Source organism: Eretmochelys imbricata, chromosome 8, assembly GCF_965152235.1.
Source record: "Eretmochelys imbricata isolate rEreImb1 chromosome 8, rEreImb1.hap1, whole genome shotgun sequence".
Lineage (NCBI taxonomy): Eukaryota > Metazoa > Chordata > Testudines > Cheloniidae > Eretmochelys > Eretmochelys imbricata.
Window position 1 is genome coordinate 79,906,135 of NC_135579.1, and position 16,112 is coordinate 79,922,246.

The following is a 16,112-nucleotide window of genomic DNA, read 5'->3' on the forward strand; positions in this document are numbered from 1 at the left end:
CACTTTCCTGTAGTTTGATGATCATTTCTTAATTGCATTAGGATAGAATCTGTTACTTACCTTGGCACACAGCTTTGAGATTTTAACATGGTTTGCCTTGCCCTACCATGCCTTCACAAATGTTAATGTCCCAAGCCACACATGCCATTACATGTGCCAGGATCAAAAACTGCTGTTCCCGAATTGAACAAAGAGGTCACTGTAGAGGAGCATGAGCTACCCTCTCTTCCCTGAGGTCCCCTCCTGGCTGAGCGTTGTGCTGCGGCTAAGCAGGTGTGTGTAGTGTGCTGGCTAAAAGCCAATGGCAGCAGAGATGTCAGTGGTTTTGAAAGGCACTTCTCAAGTAGAAAACGTGTGAAGAATACAGTAGTGTAACTTGCACAAATCTGGCATTCAGCTGGCCTTTATAATGAGTGCAAACGTATACACCAAGGCCCTGATCCAGAAAAGTTCATTACGCGCTTAGGATGCTCCCATGCTTAAAGTTAAGTATGTGCTTATAATGTGTTGCTGGGTCAGGGCTTAAGGTCATCTACTCTGATTTACACTCTGTGCAGCTACTTCAATGGAGTGACACCGGGTGTAAATTAGGGCAGAAGGGAAGAGGTTTTGAAGGAACAGCAATGAACAGGTGCATTCTGGGGTGCAATCTAGACTAGTAAGGGGTTGTATCACCACCTGCCCTGCAGCCTGGCTGTCTTACAATGCCTTGCTGCTGTTGCTCCCAACTAGGGTGACCACCTTTTCAAAAGGCGAAAGTGGGACACATGCAGGAGCCCCGTCCCCTCTGTGGCCTGCCCCTGCTCCTCCTCTTCCCTCTGAGGCCCCACACTCTGGCCAGGCTGGAAGCCAGAGCCAGGTTGTGGTCAGAGCTGCCCAAGGAGCCCGGGCCACTGTGGGGAGCCCCCAGATCCTCTACCTCCCCTGGGTCGGGGGCTGGGGTGACTGAGAGCAAGCTCCTGACCTGTATCCCCATTCCCCAGGGTGCGCCCCCCAGGGAAGGTGGAATGTCCGGTACACCCCACAGAGGCCCAGGCTCCCTGAGCAGCTCTTACTACTGCCCTGCTCCTGGCTTGGCCAGGAAGCAGGGCCTTGTGGGGGGAGAGGCCTCGTGGTGAGGGGAGGCTAAGGCCCACCTCAGTTAACCCCGTCCTCCCTCCTGAAGAGGCTGGTGCCACCCCTGAGCTTTGGGCGGTTTATTACAAGATTATTATGATGGCGTGTCTGGTGTGAATATAAGTGTGCATTCAGTCCCAGAAGAATAAAAAGGAAAGGGGCTCCGGCTATATCTTACACCTGTTTTGTTGGTGTTGGAAGGATTACGCACAAGGGAGTGTCTTGTCCCCCTATTCCTTCTCAACTTTTCTTGAGACGATTGTTGCTGTTTCTCTTCTTTCCCATCCATTTTCTCTCTCATTTCTCTTTCCTGTCTATTCTCCTCTTTCGGTCTTTCATCTTGTCTACTCATTTTTACGTCTGTAGTCTTGGTAGCCATTTTACTCATTGTGGGGTTCTCTTTGACCCCAGCTCACCCCTTCCTCCCTTGTAGCTCTGTCTCCCCCTTTCTCTCACTCACCACATGGGAAAGTGGGTGTGTTTCCTGCTGCATTACATGCACGCTGTGTGTGGAGGGAGAAGGGGGTGAATATGGAGTCCTGCAGCTTTCCCACTCATTGTTCCCTTCCTCTGCACTGCACCTGCCTTAGCTAGTTTGATGCCATGATTGAAGGTTGTTGAGGTAAGGACTGCTCCTAGCTCCTGAAGAACTAAACAGCAATTGCTAATTTCTTTTGACAAATGCACCTTCAAGTATCTTCCTTTTACCTTAGAGACAGACCTTCACCTGTCAAGAACACATTCCCCAAAGAGTGTCAAACCATTAACAAGTAGGTTCAGAATGGGTGATACCTGTAAAGAAACATAGATTGAGCTATGAATGGCTTTTAGACCTTTTGACCATAATTCCAATTTAGAATTTGCTGTAGTAAATGTTTTATTGGCCTTACAGAAAGAACGAGAGCCCACAGTGATTGTCTTTATTCATCCACTCCACCAAAGGGCCCCTTTTCCTGCACATGATGTGTTGATATCTACATACCCAGATCCAGAAAGACTTCAATGAAGGGTCCTATTCTTCTCTGGTGAAGAGTCATTCTGTGTTGGTTCTTGGGGTACCCAGGACTGTGGGTCACCTTGTTATGCCATGCCTCCAGCGAGAGGTAGACCTGCTTGTGCTTAACTGGGTGTCAGCTCTCTGACACCACCAGCCTGTTAGCCACCCAAGCACTCTCCTCTGGGCTATGCCAGCCCTCACTGCGCCTTGCAGGCTAATAATAGGTACACTGTAGTCCCTGAGCCCCTTCAAAAGGTTCCCCTGTACTATTCACACCCATACCATTGAACAATCTCAGAAATACCAGGTCTGCTCTCCCCCAGGGAAGAGTGTACACACCAGCTTGCATGATTCAACTCAGGATCATCACCAGGCTTAATTCCACAGCACGGAGATAGATTTGTAATTAAAACAACAAAAGGTTTAGCATAAAAAATTCAAGATTCAAGAGGTACTGAGTAAGGACAATGGAAACAAAAGGCTACATATGAAACAAAACCATAACATTTATCTAAAGACTAAACTGAACTATTAGGCTTACCTCCTGTCTAATGCAGGGCCGCCTGGGGGAGGGGTGGGGCAAGTGGGGCAATTTGCAATTTCGGCAGCGGGTCTTTCAGTTCCTCTCTTCCTCATCAGCGGCACTTCAGCAGCAGCTCAACCGCTTCGCTTCAGTCTTCTGCGGCAATTCGGCCACTGGTCCTTCTGTCCTCTTCTTTCTTTGGCGGCACGACTTGGGTTTTTCTTTTTTTTTTTCTTTACCACTTGGGGCGGCAAAACTAACTTTTTTTTTATGGAAGGGGCCCCCGAAATTGCTTTGCCCCAGACCCCCGAATCCTCTGGGAGGCACTGGTCTAATGAGGTCTTATCTCATCCAAAGTCTTCTGCAGCATCTTCAGCCAAGGCTAGCTGTGATCCTGTTTTCATGAATCTAAACACATCGCCCATTTACTTCCTAGATGCAGGATCAGGGGATGTCTTCCTTGCCTACCACTTATATTCCCCACGTCCACTGTCTGTACTCAGAGACAGTATAGGGTTGCCAACTTTCTAGTTGGCCAAAACTGAACACCCCAGCCCCGCCCCTTCCCAGAAGCCCCATCCTCCGCTCACTACATTCCTCCTCCCTCAGTGGCTCGCTCTCCCTCAATCACTTTCACTGGTCTGGGGGAGGGGAGTGCAGTGCGGGAAGGGGTGAGGGCTCTAACTGGGGGTGTGGGCTCTGGGGTGGGGCCAGAAATGAGAGGTTCAGGGTGCAGGAGGGGGCTCTGGGGTGTAGCAGGGAGAAGGGCTCTGGGCTGGGGGGTGGGGCCGAGGGATTTGGAGTGTGGAGGGGATTGCAGGTTGAGTAGGGTGCAGGAGGGGGTGAGGGCTCTGCGGTGAGGAGTTCCGGCTGTGGGAAGGGGGCTCAGGGCTGGGGCAGGAGGTTGGGGTGTGGGCTTACCTCAGGTGGCTCCCAGTCAGCAGTGCAGCGGCAGGGGGAAGGGTTAAGGCAGGCTGTCTGCCTGTCCTGGCACTGTACTGTGCGCATCCTGGAAGTGGCCAGCAGGTCTGGGTCCTAGGTGGCAGGGCCAAGAGGCTTCATGCGCCACTCTCGCCCACAGGCACCCTCCCTCCCAGCTTCCATTGGCCAGGTTCCAAGCCAATGGGAGTGCGGAGCCAGTGTGTGGGGTGGGGGCAACACGCGGAGCCTCGTGGCCCCGCTGCCTAGGAGCCAGACCTGCTGGCCACTTCTGGGGCGCAGTGTGGTGTCAGCCTGGACAGGTAGGGACTAGCCTGCCTTAGCACCACAGCACTACCAACCAGACTTTTAACGGCCCAGTCGGCAGTGCTGACCGGAGCCCACACGATCCCTTTTCAACAAGGTGTTCCAGTTGAAAACCGGACACCTGGTCACCCTACTCATGCAGTAGAGGCTCATACATTAAGCTTCAGAGGTCCCAGGCTTGATCCCCGCTGCCAAAACCCCTGTGTAGGAGTTGGGTACCGTAAAGTGAGATTCTTCTCTGGGATAAACCCTACCCCTGTTGGAGAGGATGACTTTGAATCTTGGGTGTACCAAGCTACCCAGATGAAGGAATAGCAATGCCCAGGTAATATCAAAAGGCAATGACTAGTTGAAAGTCTGAGGGGACCAGCCTCTGATGTTGTCAGATCATTATGCATAAGTAATCCCTCTGCTGGTGCTATGGCATATCTAAATGATCTGGATGATATTTATGAGACTATTGAGAGTAGGGAAGGTTTATACCTGCTCTTGTGGTCCACGTATCAAGAAGAAGGAGAAAAACTTTCATAGTAGATATGCTGCCTAGACAAGCTACTACATAAAGTACTGGTAAAGAAGGGGGGTGCTACCTGCTTGGATCAGGTGAGGATGTCGCAAGCACTGAAGGGTGCTTGTCCTGGCAATCTAATAGCCCTGAAGTTGCAGCTTTCGGATTCACTTTGGAATCCTCCCTCCTCCAGGCTGGTATGGGATATCAGGGAATCATGGAGATTGACTCACCACTCAGGAAGCTGATCACATATCTGTCGCTTCTATATACACTCACCTCTGCTGTTCCTCATGATGAAATAGCTGATCTCAAGAAGCGCCTGCTGTGTCTAACTGAGCAAGTTAATCAGCTACTCCAGTTGAATATTCAAGTGGGAAAACCTGACAATTCAAAAGGAGGGATGTCCATGAGCACCAATGACAGTAGTTGGTATTATCACCTGTAGTTCAAGAGACTGTTGAAACTCCTTACAGAAGTGACATCTTCTGCTACAAGTGTGGACCGTGCAAAAAGTACATCAGCATGAAATCTAACTGACTCTCAACCTTTTTGAGAAAGATTCCCTTGCCTGGTCCCCGCCAATGTGGAAGATGTTTGGAGACATCTACATGACTTGATAGCCACTGGAATAATTTCGGAGACATGAAGTCCGTATACCTACCCAATTGTTGTGGTGAGGAAGAAAAATGAGTCTCTCAGAACGTGTGTAGATTATAGAACTATCAGGAACCTTGGTCTCCCCAGAAAACAAACTTGCAAACCATTGGAGTTCACAGCCCTACATTGTGGAAAAATCAAATGCCTGGGCTACTTGTCTACCAACTAAAACCTGAAAAGAATGGTGGCCCTTTAAAGACTTTACACTGAAACCATTTACTTCCTCTGGGGCAACACGTCAGAACAGATGCTCCATCAGATATCGAGCCTAGCCCTGTACCTAGATCATCTTGCCAGAGGAGAGCCTTGACTTCCAAGAGTTCCTCTTCCAACTCCATAAGTGGTGCTATTCCTGTGCCAGACTCTGCTATCTCAAAGGATATATTTGGTCCCCACTCACGGAGGAGGTTCACCCTGACTATATACCTATGTATCATGGACCCTCAGATATGTCTTCTGGGTCTATTGTACCATCACTTGAATGAGGTCAATCTGAAAGCTCAACTGGAATGCCCCCTTTAAACTCTGAAGGTCTTCCATTCTTCCCTGTGGGAGAAGTCCTTAGGGAGTGTGCAACAATCCCCCTGGGTTTTCCAGTGTAGGGAAAGAGGTTGCTACAGATGTTGCTCCTTCTGAAATGGGTAATTCTGCAATGGACGCTGTGTCTGAAGGCACTTTATTAATACCTCCTGTAGAGGAGGAAGTAGGAATGACAGACCTTAAGGAGCTCTCAGGTGGGAAGGCAGCTAGATCCTGCCTCTTCTCCAGTCAGCTCTAAACTGAGCCAGGCTCTCTCCCCTCCAGGCCTGGCATGGCCACAGGTATAACAGGGCAGGGTTACCTGGGCCCAAAAGCTCTTGTTAACCCCTTATTTTCTGGCGGGCAATTTCTCTGCTTCACCACTTCCTGATTGACCTTCCACACAACTCTGGGCAGAAGAGGGATGGAGGGAAAAGCATACAGCAGACCCTCTGATCATGGTAGTAGAAAAGTATTTATTAGTGAACCTGGGCTGCGACCTGCTCTGTTGTCCTTTGTTGAAAACAGATCCACTTAGGGAGTTCCGCAGAGCTGGAAAATGGACCTTGCTATGTCTGGGTGAAGGGATCACTCATGCTGATGGATATACAGCCTGCTTAGGTGGTCTGCCAGTGTGTTCTGAGACCCTGGGGGGTGGGCTACCTTCAGACGTATAGCGTTGCTGATGCAGAAATCTCAGATCAGGATTGCTTCCCAATAGAGTAGTGAGGACTGGGCTCCTCCATGATTGTTTACGTGAAACACGGCAGTCATATTGTTGGAGAGCACCAATACACCATTTCCCTTGATGTGAGAAAGGCATGACATGCAAGCTAAATGGCTAGCCTTCAGCTCCCTGATATTTACGTGCAAACTGAGATCAAGGGGAGACCAGAGATTTGTGTTTGCAGGTGCCCCAGGTGAGCCTCCTACCCCAGCTCTGAGGCATCTGAGACTAAGGTAAGCAAGAGGTGGGGTGAAAGGAACTCCCCTGCATACGTTGGTCGGGCCCAACCACCAATCTAGGGAGGAGATGTGACTTGCATGTATTAAGTACATGCATTAAGATGTCTATGTGGTGCCTTCTTGGAAAATAAACCTCTGTCACCCAGCCCGGAAGGAGTCTGATGTACTGGACCACAAGTGCACACTGCCATATGCCCCATCAGCCTTAAAATGTGATGAGAGGATCAGTCTTCAGGTCCAGAATGAGGCTTTGCATTGAAAGAAGCCTCATCTGTGGTAGCAAGGCCCTGGCTGTTGTGGAGTCCAGGACAGCTCCTATAAATTAGATTTTCTGTACTGAAGACAGGACTCACTTGTCTGTGTTGATTAGCAGGCCAAGCACATCAAAGGTGGACCAGATTATGCAGATACTGGACACCACTAGTGACCTGGATTGACCTCTTATCAGCCAGTCATCCTGGCAAGGGAATACATGAATTCCTAGTCTTCAAAGGGAAGCTGCTACCACTGTCATACACTTTGTAAAGAGACAAGGGGCAGCCAGAAGACCAAAAGGGAGGACTATGAATTGATAATGGTGGGTGCCAATGGTGAATCTTAGATATTTTCTGTAGCCCTGCTAAATTGCCATGAGAAATTAGGTGTTCTTTAAGTAGAGAGTAGCATACCAGTTCCCCAGCTCCAGCTTCCGTTATTCGTTCCCTTAAGTCAGCATTCAGAATTTAGATTTTTTTTTAGAATCTTTTTAACTACTTTAAAATCAAAAATAGGCCTGAGACCCTCTTTTTCCTTCAGGATCAGGAAGTATTGGGAGTAAAACCCCTTTCCCCTGAACAATGGAGGGACTCCTCTACAGCTTCTACATGGAGCTTCTACATGGAGAAGCTATTGGATCTTATGCTGAAGTGCTTTCTTGTGAGGGGGTCTCTGAAAGGGCATAGGAATGTGGGTCAGGAATAAAACGGAACAAATATCCCACTTCCACCATGCTTAGAACCTACCAATCTGTTGTGATGTGGGCCCAAGCATAGCTGAAATGGGACAGGCAGTTTGCAGAAATTGGAACAAAAGAGCATGGCACACTCAGAACTGGTAGACATTTCTCGATCTGCCATCAAAATGAGCTCTGGAAGATGTCTCCTGCCATGATGAACCGGCAGCTGAAGATGCAGAAATGAGGAATTTTCATCTCACCTTGTAACGGGGTGCACTCCATCCATACCCACTGATGCCCAGAAACTTCTCAGACTCTCCAGTGAGCAGCACTTCCATGTTATTTATTTATATTCCCACCAATACAGTCTCATGCAGCCAAGTATTTTTAGTGGTTTCTTGCCCTTTCCCCGAGGGGCAGAAAGGAACAGAGACCTCCCTCTCTTGGGATCTCAGCACATACTGGTCTTAGCTAACCTAATCCTCTCTCCCTCGCTGTGTCTTCTTAAATAGCCTACAGCTGATGGCTAATTGGTTCATCAGCCCCCAGACTGATCAGCTTATTAACTGCATATTCCCCAGTCAGCCTTCTCCAGGGGAACTAACTGGTGCCTAAGAGATCAGAGGGCTGGCTCACTTGTTAGCCTACAGCACTCTGTCACACACCTCATCCGGGAGCTTGTCTTTAAATATTAAATCATATCCCACAGAGTGAAATGATAACATCCCAGCAAAGCTTGCTGATTCACAATGTGAAGCTATTATTCATCTGTGGAATAAAGCTTCCTCCCCAATAAATCCAACTTCTTGTCCTCTTTATTCTTTGGTGTTGAGGCCTGGTGTCTGTTTTCCCCTTTCATTAGCCATGGCAACTGCAAGGGAACCTAGAGGAGGATGGTTATTCAGGTACTTGAACTCCTGGGAGGGGACATAGTACCTTCTCTCTACTCTTTTCCCAGTCAGAGAGACAGGGAAGCTGAGGTCTGCTAAAGGATCTTGTAGGCACTAAGATAGTCTCATTTATTGGCAGAAATGTTGGGCTGCAGACGTTAGCATGTCCACTGGCTTCCAGGATTTTTCCAGTCCTTCTCTGGGTGGATATCAAGAGCCACAGCCATCCTCCTCAACAACTCCTGATGAGTCTTAAAATTGTCCGGAGGTGGAGAAACAGGCTTCGCAACAACTGCCTTATCAGAAGATGAGGAAGAGGATGCTAATGGTACTGGGGGCGGGTCCAGTATCTGGTCTTCTTGCAGTTGCTTGTGTGAGGTATCCCAGGTTTGCTCAGTACCGATGCAATGATACTGATGATGTCCAGCAGATGGAGTTGGTTGAGATGGCTTCAGGTATGTTCTTGACTGGGCAAAAAAACCCACAGGTCCCAAAATGGCCACTAGTATGTCCCCGGACTCCCACTATGCAGAGCCCAAGAATCCTTCCTGTAAACTCCCTGCTGGTACTTGGGCAGAAACCAGTCACATTCCTTCCTGATGGGACCAGTGAGGTAGTGATATATAGGAACCCAACTTCAGAATCTCATAAGGATGACGCTTCTTCTTGAGACCATGGTAACATGTGCTTGCTGGTACCAAAGAAGGCAGCTCAGATTCTTAAGAAAGGGGAGCCAGAGATAGCATGCGTGGCTTTCCCCTACATGGTTTTTGGCCTTGCTGGTATCCTGGCAGGTGCTTCCAGTGGAGCTGCTTGGTGCCAAGGTGAAGGCATCAGCGGCAGTACTGTGGGCACCAGTGCCAGGCAGGACCCTTGAACCGGTGGTGAGGGCAGCACCAAGAGGTTCAACAACTTTCTTGCAGCCTCAAATGCATCAGGAGTAGACAGCACCAGGATGCTACTCTGTGGTTTCATGGCACAAGGAGATGCCAGGGAAGGTGCTTTGGGAACTGGTCTCGACAGGCTCGCATTGGGCTCTTGAGACAGCCTCTGTGTAGAAGTATGCTCTGGGGAGTGCTTCCTCTTTGAACATCTTTATCAAAGCTCATCCTCTTCAATTCCATTGATGACCTGATTTCCAAGGCTGCCTCTTTGGTCCTGGGGACCTGATCTGCTGTTCAGCACCAGTAGCATGCTACTGACAGACACGCCGAAGTGCTTAGTGCTCAGACCAATACAGAGGACTCAGATGGAGGGTGTAGTGCCAATTCCATGATCAGATATTTTAATCTGGTTGCTTGGTCTTTTTCCATACAGGGTTTAAAGCCCTATATAAATGCTGCACTTGTTGCTCACATGAGCTTCCCCCAACCACTTCAGGCAGCTGGGGTGAGGGTCCCTATTCAGCATAGCCTTGGCGCAAGAGTGGCAGGGCTTGAAACCCAGAGAGCATGGCATACCTCTTGTATCGGGATCAATACCCCAAACTGAGTACCGGGAACCCACGTAAACAACAAAAGCCACCTCTCTCTCTATCTATAGATATTACTAACAAACAGACGGCTAACTATACCTGGGTTCTATATATCGAGAAAGACTTGCAGAAGCAAGGACAGAGAACTCCAACAACTGTCACTGGCAGTAGGAAGGAACTGATGGGGGTCTAGGGAGGTTCAGCTCTTTATGCCTGTGTGAGATGTGTGAGACAGTAGAGGTGCTCAGGCCACCACGATGGGTACTGCTCGGCCAGCTGTGCACTGGAGCACACAAACCCTACAGTGGAATGGATACATGCAGTCACTCAGAGAAGAACTTCTAGATGTTCATTAGCTGCTATGACAGAAATGTTTGTTATGTGTTAGAAATTTAACCTATTTTCCCTTCTTCTCTCATCAGCCCCTTCTTAAAAAAAAAGAACACCAAAACGTAATAGGCAATTATCTTAACCAGAAATGATATTCAAAAGCCAAGCATTTTATTATTTTTTCTATAACTTACCTTTTAAAATATACGTTTGTGCAATACTGATGTGAAAAAATTAAAATGGATAATTTTGAGCCCCTCTTCAGTTATTATTCCTTAATTTTCTCCCCTCCAGTTGCTTTGGGTCTTTTAGCATTTAGATGAAAATTGATTTATGCTTTTTGCCTGTAATTATTATCCGAATAATTAAATGGCCAAATACAAATAAATCTGTTTGATCAACATTCACATGTTTATAGGACTTTTTTTACTCAGCCAGTTTGCAAACACTTTCTCCATAAGTTTCTCATTCATTCTTATACTGGAAGATTTCATATTGTTTGGTGTTCAGCATCACCGCCAGACTCTACAACAAAGGCACAAGGTATGTTGATCTCTCCTATCACACCTATTTGACTGTAAAGTTAAGTACAGATGTGGGAAACACAAAGCATACAAAATGCAATAAGTTTCAGAACAAAGGGTAAGGCAAGACCACCTGGCAAGCAAAATACCTTTAAAATGAAAATATGTCCAAGATAGAAGGGATGTGGGGTCTAGAATGTATTTTATGAAAGACCAAAGAAATATATGAAGTATCTAGGCTAACCTTTTCAATGCAGGAACCTAACGTTTGGTGCCTAAGTCCACATTTGGTCTCTTAAATAAAGGCATGATCCAAAAATATAATGAAACCAACTGGAAGATTCCCACTTGTTTCACTGGGCCTTGGACTAAGGTCCAAGTAGCCAGATTTTTAACTCAGTGGGAGCTGAACACTTGAGTATCTGGCCACTTATTAAGTTCTTAAATGTGTATTTAGAGCCTAATTTTAGGCTCTTGTATTTGAAAATTTGGGCTTTAAAGTTTTGTTTTAAGGGTCAGAGCCTGACCAAGTCAAAATAAGAGACATACGAATATTGGTGGTTGTGGGGTTAGTTTTGCAGGTCTTTTCTGTTACTCTATCCTTCCCCTTCTCTCAGCCTCCAGAACCAAGCAACCCTTCGTTGCATTATTTTAAATAAAGGTGCCCAGAGTAGCACCTTTTTGTAATACATCACTATAAATCAATAAAACGTAAGTGCTGCTTTTGGAGTTCAAGCCAGACATCTCTTTCCTGCTGTTTTATAACTTAGTTTGCTTCCCATCCCACAGATGCTTACTGAACAGCAGCAGCAATGTTATTTGGGGTTTAATCCAAGCTCCTCCTCCTTCACAATTAACATTCAGGACACAGGATCCCCTCAAAATTAACAACACACTGAGAACACAGAGTGTTAGCAGGAACCAGTCTTACGTATTCAGACCATGCCTACCACAATGGAGGCCCAATTGTGATTGTGGTCTCTGGGTATTATTGTAATTCTGTATACATAAAATAAAACCAGGACCATGGCACTGAGGCCTTCTGAATATTGCCTTTTCATCCTCTGCACTGGCTGCTTGGTACAGAGACGTTTGAACTGAGGACAGCGTAGTACTGAGATATTCATCTTTTTTCTTTCAGATTATCTATTCATGGCAAGTTTATTACTTGTCTTGGGGAGAATGCTGAAGAATAAATACAAGTCTGCCTGTCAAATGCCAGTCAGCTCCTGAGCTGTGACGTGCATGTAATACAGCAATGGGATCACATGCTGCTCAAGTAAAAGAAAGCTGGGCTGGGCCACTTATTCCAAGAAGATTTACCAATTGGGGAATATCCAGCTTTATTACAATTGATGCAATGAAATATAAAGAGCTGTTTTGTCCAAACTGGGCTCAAACACTTCCTTTTTAAAGATGGTTATTGGTATAAGAATGCATGATTGTAGTTTAAACACAAATATTGCTATAAAATCTGTTAGATACAATTATACTTTATTAATAAAATATCACCTTAGAAATGTGTATTCTATGGCACTGATAACCAGAAGAGGCTGGCCTGATTTGTTACCTATAACATGTTTTATAATGATGCAGATAATTACAAAGGCACACTGCAATCACAGAGACTTTGAATAAATACATTGGCGTGAATTGGAAGGTTGAGTCCAAGGCTAGGACCCAGGAATTCCAGCATTCTAGTGAGGTCATTAACTTTTCTAACACAGTTGCCCTACAAGGAAAATGTCCATCTGCTTCTGAGTGTTGTGAGGATAAGTTAATATTTATAAAATATTTTGAAGCTATTAGTACGTAAGCACTAAGCATTTATTATTAATGCCTTGTGTAGTATGTTATCTGACATACATGTCCAAGGAGGCATATTCTGTTCCCTACAATTCTTCAACAAGCATTTTACATAGGCTTGTTTGTTCACACAAACTCAGAAGAAGTTAATATGTGAACTTTTCCTGTTTGTCCTGATCCAGGTCTTACTGAATATGCCATCTACTGGCCAATTCTGTTTATTTAAATTGTATCATCTTGTTACAGAGAAGCTAAGCAGAAATAGAAGTATGGTTTTTATTTTGATTGTATGCTAAAGTATTTTGGAACTTAATTTCCATAGTATGCCCCATTTACTGTATAATATTACATTTGCCAGGGCCTGGAGGTTGCAACAACCATGTTTTTCTGTATAAAATAGTTGGAGTAATAAAAAGACATGAATCAATTCACTGCTAAGAATTCCCTTGCCATTTATTAAAGTGGGAAAATCAGATTTATTTATTATTATTATTAGCAGATCAATTATGAGAAGAGCACAGAGAAACAAATTGTGTCTTAATTGCACAAATCACCATAAACCTGAGAAATAACCAGACAGTGAATATGCAAATCCCTGTTCCCCAATTGGCTAACAATATCCTCTGTCATCTGCACTGTATGGTTCTGAAATAACTGTAGAGCTATTACAGAAATAAGAACTCTTCATCCAATAAAAGTGCAGTAAATGACATAGTTGAGAAACAACAGTTAGAGGTCAGTAATAGGACTGGTCAAAATTTACTAAATTTTTTTAAATGAAAAATTGGATTTTTGACAAAATGAAAACATGCACTGAAAGTTTCTGCTTTCCTTGAAAAGGTTCGATTTTTTCTTACTGGAAAACCAATGTTTTTTTTAGCTGAAAATTGGACAAAAAAACAACCCCCAACAGTGTGGGGCCAAAAGATTTCCAGTTTCAGCAGTTTCCAAAAATATTAGCCTTTGGCAGTTTTCTTTTCTCACTTCCTCTTTTTTAAAAAGAAAAGTCAAAGTTTTCTGTGGAGAAATCCTATTTTCCAACCAACGCTAGTAGTTAATAACTATATGGCAGCCCTGTGCTACAAGGGGCTGAAGCCAATCTAGCTATATCAGTGGAATACAAAGCTGACAGAGTTAAAAATCTTAAAACTGTTAGCAGCGGCAAAGATGAACATAAAATAAAAATAGCTTGTCAATTTCACAAACACATTTTAGATTTGGGTGAAAGGAAGCCTAGAGAATTAAAAAAAATAAATCAACGTGAGAAGTTGAGAATACTTCAAATAAGGATATAGTCAATATTACTGGCAGCATTACAGTCTCTTCCCCTCACCCCTGCCCCTTCATCCTTTCTCAGAGACTTTCAACTTCTCTTCTTCTCCTTCTGGATCTCAGAACAAGTGCATATATTCTTGGTGTATAATGCAACACCTCCTTCCTTTCCCCCTCCCCGTTTCCTGTCCTTCCCTGAACAAGTTATTCCTGGTTATATCAATATTTCAGTAACAAGATTTGTCCCACCAAATCTCTGTGTTACTAATTAAGTTATAATTTAGCTTATGTACTAATACTTCCAGTTCTTCCTGTTTATTCCCCGTACTTGTTGCATTTGCGTATAGACATCTCTATGAACAGAGATTCCCCCACTGATTTCCCTCTTGTTGCTACTATGACCCGTTGTAATTTTCCATGCCCCGTCCTCCCAACATCTAGCCCTCTGTTAAGGTAACCTTTTTTAAAAATACCTACTTGTGGGCTTTTGTCATATGCCCCCTTTGAACACAGCTTAAAGCCCTCCTCACTAGGTTGGTGAGTTTGTACACAAAGATACTCTTCCCCTTCTTGGTCAGCTGGATCCCATCTCTTCCCAGTAGACCACCTTCTCAGCAGACCTTGTGATGTCAGAATGCTCCTCTGCCTGCAGCATCAAATGGCACTGTGTGGAAATCAGGCATTTCTGGTGTTCTGGTTTTCTGACTGTCACCAAAATCATTAGGGTTCTTTCCAGTGATGCCTAAAATGTTCCCGGAAACTTTGAATTGATCAGATGTGGTCTTCAAAAGCTATCACATTAGACACACAAACACTACTGAGTTGAATGTTCAGCTTCCCTTTGGTCGCTCAAATGTATCTCAAGCTGTGCCTTGTCAAATCTTCTACAGGACCTTGGAAGCAAAGGAAATGGAGACATAACTATAACTGTATCTCCCAGTGAAGAAGAAAAGCATCTGTGACGGAGTTTGGACTCCAGCGTACTCATGAATAGACCTCAGGACTTGTGTGTTTAGATTTTTTGCAAACAGAACAACAGCTGGATGTTTCCATTTGACAAAGATTGAAGATGTCATTGTCCTTGAGAAACCATTCTAGTTGGTCTGCACCGACTCACCTTGTACTATTGGGTCAAGTGTTCTTCACTTCTGCCACACGCAAAGCCAAAGGAGTCATTGTTCTGATGCACCACTCTCAGTCAGGCTACTTGTTGATACAACAGGGGAGATAGAGGCCAAACTTGGCAAATCACATACTAGATTTTCACAGATAACACAGGGGCAATCTGCACCATCTTGCCTCTGACTACAAGGAGGAATGCTTTTAGGACAAACCTTACAACCAAAATCTCTAACAGGCTGCTTGTGTGTAGAAGTAACTGAGTGTGGAAGTAACTGAGTCTCTTTCTGCTTACACATTTCATGGGTCACAAACTGACTCAAATGAGTACCATAAACATGTTACCTCTACAATCGAAAAAGAAAGGGTTTTGCACTGGTCCACCTCAGGAGTGATGTCTTGACCTCCTCAGATCATAGAACCGTGTCCAGACTGTGAGTCACCAATGTTTAAAAGGGAATTGTACCAACACTGAAATAGATTCATGTTATCATTTACATGACTTCACAGGAAAGTGTAAGTAGCCATCAGGTCTAGCACCCTTACGCAGAATTTGATTGGAGTGCAGAGTCCCGATGATGCAAGGATGATTGCCCTTTATAGATCTAGAAATTTCTTTGAAGCAGACAAGCCCTTCTGGAATCTGCAGAAACCCCTGTAAATGTTAGCACAGTAGCTCTCAGATTCAACACAGATTTTTACTCATTCACCCTCAACCTCAAAAAGCTACACAGAGAAAAGTTATCTTGAGAAACTAGATCACATCTTGACCCAACTGAGCCAGCTGTCCAAGTAAGGGAACTTCTGTATTATCCCTGCCAGACCAGCTCTATATATCCTATCTGTAAACCCTTTAGCAGTTTCTTATGGAAGATGATTTTCCTTAATAAGACATAAGAAAGGGGAATTCAGTTTGGCAACTGAAAAGCATAGCCTCATTCTATAATCTTTGGAACCCAGCAGTAAAAAGTGACTGTCCAAAGTTTGATGGCAAACAGTCCCTTCCTAAATGGTGAAAAATTATAGGAGTCATTTCCAGATTAGGATGACATCTTATCTGCTGCTTGACAGGCTGTGTTCATTCAATGCAGTGCAGAAGAAGCATAAGACACGTGATCTAGAAGACTGCAACAAATTTGTCTAAGAAAGCACAAACAAAAATCTTTAAACTGTAATATGGTGTTTATACTAGGAAACTAAAACACAAAACCAAAGTCAATAGGCCTATA